Source organism: Chinchilla lanigera, unplaced genomic scaffold, assembly GCF_000276665.1.
Source record: "Chinchilla lanigera isolate Chin_1 unplaced genomic scaffold, ChiLan1.0 scaffold00141, whole genome shotgun sequence".
NCBI lineage: Eukaryota > Metazoa > Chordata > Mammalia > Rodentia > Chinchillidae > Chinchilla > Chinchilla lanigera.
In genome coordinates, this window is record NW_004955542.1 from 1517014 (window position 1) to 1527614 (window position 10601).

At 58.1% G+C, this 10601-nt stretch overlaps 1 long non-coding RNA gene across 1 annotated transcript; it reads right to left on the minus strand.

Moving 5' to 3' along the window:
- Positions 1-8374: 8374 nt before the first annotated feature.
- Positions 8375-8984, minus strand: LOC106147320. Its single transcript, XR_001232167.1, has 2 exons — positions 8637-8984; positions 8375-8540 (listed from the first exon to the last, which is right to left on the minus strand). It is a non-coding gene; the product is annotated as an uncharacterized LOC106147320 (long non-coding RNA).
- Between the last annotated feature and the right edge of the window lie 1617 nt (positions 8985-10601).

Here is a 10601-nt window from a genome sequence, read left to right on the forward strand (position 1 = left end):
GGTGGGGAGGCAGGGACCAGGCTTCAATGGCAGGAAAGAAGGCGCGGCCTAGAGGACCCCGTCCCTCTGTGTGGGATGTAGTGAGTTATTTTGGAACCGTCGCTGTGAGGACCATGCATGGCTTATCCCCTGCTGCAGAACAAAGTTCCTAGCGGTTTAAAAGGCAAATACTTATGATCTCAGGGTTTCTGGGGCTCAGTCCCATAGGAGCCAGCACAAGTGGCTCTGGGTCTCTCTCCTGAGTGGTCAATAAGCTGTCGACTGGGGCTGTGGCCATCTGAAGGCTCAGCTGGGCTGGATAACCCACTTCCACATGACCACAGGCATGGTGCCAGCGGGAGGGCTCCGAGCCTCCATCCACCAAGCAGGCAGCTTCACCCAGCATGAGGGGCCAGCTCAGAGACAGGGCATCTGAGGTGGAAGCCACCACCTGTCGCAGAGACGTCCCAGCACCTGCGTCACTGTCACCCCTGCTGGGGTGCAGGTGTAGGAGGAGCCTCCGAGACAGAGCCGATTGGAGCCCAACACCCAACCACCACCTGCTGAAGCCCTAGAGGGCAAGCAGCGAGCTCAGGGTGTTCGTGAAATAATGTGTGCCTTGCACCCCTCCACACAGGGCACAGCGTGGCTCACGCTGACTTCGCCTAAGTCTCCCAGGAAGTAGGTGTTATCTCCACACCAGTACCCAGCGGCAAGGAGAGAGGCCCGGGAGACCCAAGACCAAGGGTAGCCCGTGATGAGTGGGATCCTTAGGGTCCTCAGTTTCCCTACTGGCACTGCAGTGTGCAAACTGAAAGACAGGATAACACCCCTCGCCACACGGGATGCCAGCTGGGGCAGAGGCTGAGCCATTGGGGCTCCTGGGGGACATCACCCACCCGGACTGGGTCTGGGCCCATGTGCACCTACCAAGGGCAGGGCTGGGACCTGGGGTAGAGAAAGGGAGACTCACCTGGGTCGGAGGAAGGCACCTGCCGGCCAGACTGCTGGGCCTCTGCCAGACAGGCAGAAAGGTGAGGCGCAGGCCACACAAGTGGGAGGCAGACCTAGGAGAGGAGGTGAGAGCCGGACTGCGCCAAGGCCCTCCCACAGCACCCTGCAAGCCATCTGCAGCTGTCCCCAGCCTCTGAGACGGCCACCAGTATCACCCACACTTTCCAGCACAGAAAGGATCTCTGAGTTTAGAACGGTCCAAGAGTCTGAGAAGGCCGCCAGGCTTGCCTGTCGCGCACAGAGGACTTGCTGGGCTTGCTCTGCCCTCAGCAAAGCTGGCTCTGAGGCCTGGAGCTCCCGCCTGTGACCTCTCCTCACTTGGGTCTTCAGCACAGTGCACTTGGGAGACTTCAACCCATTTCTACTGAGCTAACAGGACGGGGGAGACTCGGATGGGGTGAGGGGACCCTGGGCGGAGTTGCACGTCAGGGCAGGGGCTGGAGCCAGGAGGTCCTGGTGACTTCCGCCCTGGGGTCACAGAGCAGAGAGGAGAGGCCCAGACATGGCTGAGGGTTGGAGGGTTGGGGAGACACGATGGGCTGGGTCTGGAAAGCTCAGGCGCCCCAACATGGTGGGAATCTCGGGCTGTGCAACGTGTAAACAGTAGTAGGGCACAAAGGGAGAGTGAGAACCCCTCACGCCTTCTCTAGGGGCTCCATAAATGACTTTGGATTACACACACGCTACTCTGTGAGATTATCAATTGAAAATACACTGAGAACCAGGCATGGTGGTGCACGCCTGTAACCCCAGCACTCCGGAAGGCTGAGGCAGGAAGATCGTAGGTTTGAGCCCAGCCTGGGCAGCTTAGCAACTTAGCCAGACCCGGTTTCAAAATTTTAAAAACGTAAAAAGCACTAGGGATGGAGCTCAGCACAAAGACTCAGAGTTCAATCTCCAGTATCACTAAAAAAATTGAGGGTTATTCCAAAACTATTTCTATGGCAATGCAAAAGTTCAAGACAATCGAAGGACCAAACCTGGCCCAGACACATACTTTCCCGTTTTCACTTCTCAAAGCCAGGAAAGGAGAAGGAGCCCAGAAGGCTTAAGGACGGGGTGTCGCTGTGTGGCTCTGGCCTCGTGGCTCAGGGCTCCTCTGTCTGTGTGCTGGTGAGAAACACAAGCAGGGAGGAGGCTGGGAGGTGGGCAGCCTGGGCGCAGGGTGGGACTGCCACCTGGAGACCGCCACTGTGGGCTCTGAGACTCTGCCCCAGAGCTTCAGAGGACTCTGCTCCTTGCAGGGATGTTCGGGCCAAGCTGGGTGGGGGCTGCAGAGACCGGCCCGAGGGAGAGGGCAGTGTCGAGCTCCGTGTGGCTCGTGGGCACACAGCTGTCTGTCATCAGCACCCACTGCCCTCCGCCAGGATCCTGTAGGGAGGGAGAGAGCAACCACAGGCACCTGTTAAATAATTTCAAGGGAAGGTGCAGAATGCACATCCACACCAACAGGGTGCTTCTGTCTAACTGGGGTTAACTGGAGCCTGTGTGTGACCCGGCGATCCCAAGAGAGGGACGCGGATCAAGTCGTCTTCTGCTGCACACCTGACCTCCACATGGAACACCAGCGTCTCATGGCGGGGCTGAGCTCGGGGTGCTGGGCCAGGTCCCTCATGGCATGTGGACAGACCTGACCCCAACAGCGCCAAATCAGGACCACCCAACTCCTCACCACCAGACAGGGATCCTTCCAATCCCAGAACACCCTGCAGGACTAAGCTCCAGTGACCCTCTGTCTCACAATGTCCCCTGGAGGCTGCCACTCCTGCCCCATCACTGCCCACTGCCCCACCAGTCCTGACCCACCCGCCAGACGAGCAGACACAGCAGCCCTTACCTCAGACTTCCCTGCAGGAGACCCCAGCTAGGACAGGGCCACCAGGCACGGACAGAGGAGATCCAGAGACCAGGGAGCGGAGATGGGGTGGAACCAGACGGCCCCTGTGGAAACCTCTGCACCACAGGACCCAGGGCCAGGATTACGCTAAAGCAGGTGATACGATGGAGATGTTGGCTGTGGTCTGCAGATTTGCACCCCACCCTCCAAAATTCAACACCCCCCACAGTTGTGATGCCCGGAGAGGAGGCCTCAGGCAGCGATCAGGCAAGAATCTGCTTCACAGTGAGCCCCGTGTCCTTGTAGAGGCCCGACTGTCCCTCCAGGTCATGGCAGGTGGTGCCATCTGTGAAAAAGGGTTGGACAGGCACAGAGGCTCCTCACCTTGCCCTTGGACTTCCAGCCTCCAGGGCTTGAGAGGAGGAGGACAGCAGGTTGCAAGTGGGCAATCCCTCACACACAGCAAGAGTGGCTGCAGAGACGAAGCATCCACACCGGAGGCAGAGGCAGTCGTCTCCCAGGAGGTGTCGAGAGCCCAGCACAGGCCTTGCAACCTGAAGGGTGGGTTTGCTGCAGGCGGGGGTGCTGCTGCCACCACACCTTTACCCCACCCCTGCACGCGGCCTGGTCTGCACTACCGAATGAACAGGCCGGGCATTGTCCTGTCAGAGCCCGCCCGGGCCAAGATGATGCTGTGGGGGAACCAGGGCTCACATCCCCGTGGGGCAAGCCGCACCCACGCCCAGCACAAAACCACAAGACCCACCTCGATATTTAGGCTTGTGCATCACAACTTCTCCTACACGAGAAGCCTAAAGTTTAAAGGTAGATGAGAGGGAAGAGGGGGGGGCCTTTTGCAAATGGGAAGGGACCAAGAGACAGTGCGGGGAAGGGATAAAAGGAACGAAGCTGTGCTCTGTGCACCCCGACCCCACAGGGAATGCAGTCATGAGGTGCTGCAGACGTGTGCTAATGGAGATAAACATTGAAATCTCGCCTCAAAAGTGGGTTTGACTGCAAGTGTCTGTTCCAGGGATGCACAGCTGCCAGGGAAGGTGCCCGGGGAAGGGGAGAGATGACCAGGGCTCAGGATTCGGAGCCAGGGCCTCCTGTGTGCCCACAGCAGCCCAGCTGCCACCAGGCCTCAGCTTAGCCTGGACAATAAAACATTAAACTTTAATCCGAAACTTGAAAAGGTGAACGAAGCTTCTTGGGACTCCAGCAAGGAAAACACAAATCAGAGCGCAGCAAGGGAAAGGCAGAGAAGGAACGAAGCCCTGCAGTGTCAAGAACGTCTTTTATAACTTGATATACGCCAAACTTTGCAATATGTATCATTGTTGTGTTAATGGGACAATTACAATTCTCTCGCTCCCGTAACAGGTCTCATTAAATCTAAGCAAACATTTGGTATTTAGGAGCTCTGCATTACAAATCTAATTAAGACTCCATAAAATAAAATAATTCAAGTCTGCATTCAGCCATCCATTATCTCACATGGTATATGATTGCTGCTTTATTAAACAACAACAAAGGAAAACAAGTTCCAAATGGATCTGCCCATTTGCCTGGGAGCTGACAAAACAATGTGAAACTCAATCACTCACACAATGGGTTCATCCTCCGAACGCTGTCAGCTGCAGTGGGTGTGCTCGGCAGACACATCACGGTGGGCTTGTGCAGCCTCAGAAATCAGAAACGGGGCGACCCCTCTCGGGATGCTGAGGCGTGAGCACAGCCCCCCAGGTGGCTGAGTGGGGCCATCTCCCCCAGGGACACAGGGCAGCCTGGGCCAACAAGCCCAGCGCACCGGAAATGGGCTGACTCACGGTCACGCTCTGATAATGAGGCCACAGAGGAAGGCGTGAGCTTTGGCTCCCCAGAAAGTGATGCCTGGGTCCTCCCAAGACCCAGGCTCTCTGGAAAGTGATGCACAGATCTGCCTAAGCTTTGGGCTTCATTCCCTTCCCCAGGACATTGGAATGGTTTTCTGGTTGCACCTCACTTCCTAGGGGTCCACGGTCACTGTTTTTGTCCCCCACGTGTCCCTGGCACCAGGCGCCACTGCACACCACGAAAGTGTACTGTGCTTGCAAAAGAAAGTATCTGGAACCCAGCTATCCTCACATTCATTTCAGTTAATCATATCAGGTTTGCCCCTGGTTTCCTCCAGAATCCAGGCAAAAATGATCTTCCATGTTTCTGCGCAACTAAACTTGAGGACTGTGATTTGAACGTAGCTTTCCAGAGGTGTGTGTGTCACAGCCTCAGCGCCCAGGCCACCAGCGTGTCCCCTGCGTCTCTGCTCCGAGTCCCTGCCCTTCTCAGCTCAGGGCAAGGCAGACTGTGGAGAGACCTCGCTCCTAGGTGAGTCCTGTCCACGGGCCCTCCCTATCTGAGTTCAGGCAGGGGGAAACTTAATGGCTTTGGTTTCACTATAAATACGCAAAACTAGAAATGCCAGTTCCTTCCCATGTTTCAGTCACAGCAAAGGAAAACACAGTGAGTGACGCTGGCTTTGAGAAGCCCGCCACCAGCGCAGCAGTCCTTCCAGCCAGCCTCCTCCTGTCCCTGTCAACCGAAACGCCTCTTCCTAAGGGTGCGCTGACTTCCGGCGGGTAGCGGCTTTGTGCGGAGAAACAAAATCAAGTCTTAAGGGATGGGAGCTGTGGCCCAGGAGGTGCTGCGAGACACTGTCGCTGAGACTGGGCACGAGTTGACTGGACAGTGCAGGCGACTCCTGAGGGGCCGGGCACTGACCAGGGGAAGTGGCCGGAGGCTGGCGCATCCCTGTGGCTCCTCTGCAGCAGCGCCTGTGGCTCTGATCACCTTTGACAATGTGCAGTGTCCGCCGGGTTAGGGTCCCTTTAAACACGTTTTAGAATACTTAAAGAATAAGAACAAAACAGACCTTTTAAACAGTGATAATAAAAGCCTGGGCACATGGACATCTACTGATGCCGTTCGCCTTCTACCAAGAGCTCACCCACGTCTGCTCTGGAAATGTGAGCGTGGGGTCACAATCACCATGTGCCCAGGGCCCACAGCATTCCTAGTGCACCAGTGGCCACGCTAGCTGGGAAGAAAGAAAGGTTTGTGTACGAGATCCCTGAGGATCTGGGTGCCGCCGCAGGGACCGTGCAGGCGAGGGGACGCATGGGGCTGAGCAACCCCGTATCCGCTCTGCCTCCTGCGCTGTCTTGGGCCTGGGCCCGGGCCTGGACCCGGGACGTAGAGGCTCAGCACAGTAGCAGGGGCCCCGCCCTGGCTCACCTGGGGTCACCCCAAGTCTCTTCTGCTTTGTTCCCCCAGGACCCCAGGGAAGTGACCCCAGGTTTCCAGGCTCCCAGCCCAGGAAAGCAAGCTAATGGCTTGGGGGGTGTTGCGTGGGGCTCAGACAGGACACCTGGAGACCCCCCAGCTTGCCAGGTGGTGACTACATTGCTGTCCAGGCTGAACTCATGGTCACATGAGAGTAGTCATGACAATAAGTGATTTTTAATTTTAAAGTAAAGTAAGTGCCATTTTTTTTTTAAATGTAAGGTCTGTAATAACTTCTGCCAGCAGTGGCCTGGCTGGGTACCAGGCTCTACCCGGGGAGTGCTTGGGTCGCCACCCAGCATCTCCTCGGCTCCCGGCCAGCCGACTTCTGGTCCTTGCTCTTCGCCCTCCGGACGCCTCCATTCGGAGCCTTCTGAGGCAGGCGCCTCTCCTCTCTGTCTTCGGTGGCCGTGTGCAACATGACGTCCCTGTCCCAGCTGTCTGAAATTAACCCTCGCCTCCGCCTTTCCGAGGGAAAAGATGAAGCGTGACTCAGTGAGAAGAAACCCTGCGTGAAAATGCGGGCTTTTTTTAAACCATTCTGTTATTTTTCAAAAATGTGTTAAAATGCTCTTGAGAGAGAAAGGGCAAGGCCCTTAAGAGAGGCTGAGTTTGAGGGGAAGTGAAAGGCTGGGTGCAGGCGTGCACCTGAGTCCCGGGATCAGCACCCCGGGCACGGGGAGCCCCAGAAGTGCCTGGCTGGAGGCTGCAGGCAGCGGAGACAGAGCAGAAACGTCTGAGGAGCTTCACCCCCACCCGGCTCTGCCTGTGGGCAGAGCTAGCACTGCTGGGAAGAAGCTGGCTGGGAAGCAGAGAGGGAGGTGCGGAGGCCCTGTCCCCCCATGTCACGCCAGCCCCAGTGCCAGGTGCTGTGCCCGAGTCACCCTCAAGGGACGCGCATGCAAGGGCCCTGGCGTTTCATACATCAGATTCTGGGCAGCAGGAGACTGCTTTCTCACAACCGAGGAGGTAAATTCAGAAATAAGGGAAGAGGAACCACTCTCATTTAGAAATCTCTTTTATGGGTACCAAGAGATATCTGTGAATTTTACATGCATAACCATTTAGCAGATGAGAAAGCGGAGCTAGCCAGCACCCCAGGGCCAGCATGGGGAGGATGCATTCAGAGCCATGTGGCCCCCGGACACACAGACGCTGTAGACAGGAGGACCAGGTCGTGCCTGGTTGGTGTCTTTAACTCTTGCCTAGGGTAATTTTGAAACTCCTGTTAGTGTGTAAATGGGTGACTGTGTTCATTCTTTACTCAAGGAGTAATCCGCTGCTAAACCTCAGAGTTAGTCCTAACCGTCCCCGTGTCCTGCAGGGGGAACCGTCCCTCCCGCTTATCGCTGGGTGAGATGCGGACAGCTTGCCTGGGTCTCCTGGGCCGAGAGCGATGGCTACATTAGCATTTGGAGCTCACATGGCCGGGGACAGCAGGTCTCACTTGTGCACTCTCATGGGCCCTGGGCCACTGCTGAGGATCGGAAGCTGTGGGTGCCAGTCCCCTGGACCCGGGACAGCCCCGCCTCCCCCAGCCCCTGCCAGGGCCCTGGACTTCCCACTGTGATGAGGCTGCCACACTTGCATCCTCCGTCCTGGAAGCCCACAGTGAAGCACCTCCCGGTCCCGCTTTGACTCTGACCTGTGGCTCTCACACAGGAAACTCGTGATGACCTGGGTCTCCAGGAAAAGCTGGAAGAGTGTTTGGTCTCAAGACCCCGGACTCTGTGAGCCCCCTGCTCCATTCACCACCCACTCTGTGGTTCTGAGGCCCAGGTTGCAGGCATCTTTGGGGCATGTCCTGCCAACCCAGCCTTCACTGACAAGCTCCTCATGCGGGTCTGGCTTGTTAGCAGCCGGCCCAGGGCCCCTGGAGGACAGGGATCGTGTACTGGGCCCTTGGGCTGCAACATGGGGCAAGCAGCCGGCCAGAGAAGTGCTCCATGAACACCTGCCCCATGGCTGGCGAGGACCATTCCCCGGCATGTGTGGCTGGGCAACCCGTCCTTCCTGCATTAGCCACGAGGCAGGACACCCAGGAAAGGCGCCCTCTATACACCAGAGAGGGCTGAGCCTGCCAGGGACACGCCATCAGTACGAAAAGAGCACAGTGCAGACAAGCACTGGCTAACACTGCTCAATGCCCCTGTAATGTGGGGGTCCACAGCCCACCTTGGGTGTGTGTGTCCACACCACATGTGCACCCAGACTCTGTGTCCATCCGGGCTGGCACCCGTGCTTTATTGGAGGAGCCTGATATACAGATCAGGACACTGGGAGCTGGAGTCTGCAAGGGTTTGTGCTCAGCAAATGTGCAAAGGGAGACAGGCGTGCGGGCCTAGGAGTCAAATGCTCGTCCTGGTCATGTGCTCCAGACTTCTGCACCCTGGGGTATAAGGATAGCCAGGCATGGTCACCATTCATTCATAAAGAAGGGCTAGAGATGCATGCACATGTGCATGCGCAAATGCGTGCCACTTACCCCTAGCTCCTGAAGGTGCAGCCAATGCTGGGCATGGCCCTGCAGACCAGTCTGCTGGACGAAGTGAGAACCGGGGCCCCGGGACGGGAGCAGGTGTCCACACCCAGCCCAGCATTAGCTGCCACCACTTCTCTTGCTCCCAGTTCATCCACTGTGCCCGCCTGGGCCTGTGCAAGTCTCCTGTCCTCGGTGCCATGTGCTGGGACCTCCTGGTGGCTTCCTGGGTCACTGTCACCACCAGCTGTGCAGCTGGGGACATCTCCAGACACACCCATCACAGGACGAGCCCTGCCTGCGGGGCGCCCCTGGCCTGCAGGCTCTCAAGTAGGCTCCTGCGGGCCAATGCGACCTGCTGGGATTGGACGCTGCTGTCAGGGCGATGCCCGCACACTGCCCCCTCCCCTCTGCGGCCCCACACCACTGTGTCTCTGCTCACACCACCCCACGCGGGCACCTTCCTCAGCCGAGCCCGCTGTCCCTGCCCCGCCGGAGCCGGGGCCCTGTGCCCGGGTGCTCATCATGCACACCTGCAGCCCTGGGCGGCCTAGGCGGCTGCCCCTCTTCCCACATGGCCTTCTTGAGCTGCTGCGGATCCTTCGCCCAGCCTGGCCACCCACGAGGTAGAGGAGCCTGCGGCATCCTGAGCTCACCTCTGGGGCCTCCAAGCTGGCCTGGGCCCAGAACCTTCTAACTGGATGCCACCAGCTTCCTCCCAGGGGGAGTGAGGTTCCCCAGGAGACTGCCAGATGGCTATGTGTGTTTGTTTGTTTGTTTGAGCTCACAGCCCTAGTGCTTATTATGTGCCAAGCAGCCCTGGATCAGCCTGTCTGACTCTCACAACCTCAGGACAGGCTGTTATTATCCTTGGCCCATCTCACTGCTGCCGTGACGTTAAACACCACCTACGCGCTGACGGCTCCCTCTCCCTGCTCTGACCAGACCTCTCCCGAGGCCCCGCCTTCCCGATCCACCACCCATTTGCCACCCCGCACCCTCAAACCCAGCTACTCCTCTGCTCCCAAGGCCAGCTGCTCCCCATGACTCCTGAGCAGTGCGAGCATCTCTGGCTGGGACCCTAGGGACCGTCCCAGGTCACCCTCAAGGCCCTCAGTGTGACCACAGAACAACGAACAACCTCCAGGCTCTGGTCCCTTCATCTGCCGCAAGGGCCTCCTTGCTGTCCGAGGTTCTACTCGGGGGCCTTTGCACTTACCACGCTCCTGGAAGCCCTTCACAAGCATCCACACACAGGGCCTCTCCTCCCTCCCAGCTTGGAAGACACGGCATGGGCCTGGGAGCCGAGGTGTCCTCCTGCTGCCTCCCTCACCCTGCACCTCCCATCCCTGCTGAACACTTCCTGAGGACCGGCACCCCCTTCAGCTTCCCTTCCACCCGCATGAGTGCCAGAGGCCCCGAAAGACAGGCTCCCCCCAGCGCCCCGGCCACCCGGGTGCTTTATGCATATCTGTGGAATGAAAAAGCATAGAATGAATTTCTATTTTCCAGTAAGAAAGAGAGGCAGGGAGACTGAGCAGTTGTCTAAAATCACAGCCAAGTCAGTGGGGGAAGCAGCCACACCCTGGAGCCTGGCTGGTACCCCGGGAAGGCCCACGCCCGAGACCACACGGCTGTGACCCTCATATCCCCCCAGGTCCAGGGTGGTCCTCGCCCCCAGTAGCATGGGGCAGGCATCAGCAGACGAATCCTTACACACTGACGTCATGTGGCGTGGATGAGTCCTGCAGTGAATCTAACACGCAGAGAGCATCTTGTGTTGGGGAGACCTGCCTGCTTGCCAAGGTGAGGAGGGAGGGAGGCGGGGCTCGGTCAGGGTAGGGCAGCCCATGCAGGCATGTGGTACGGACGAGCTCCGCTCAGGCGGGGGAGGTGTGTATCTAAGTGTCTGTGGATACGTGTGTCCATGTGCCTCTGGCTCTGTGTGTGTGGGTACTGCTGGTGTGTACA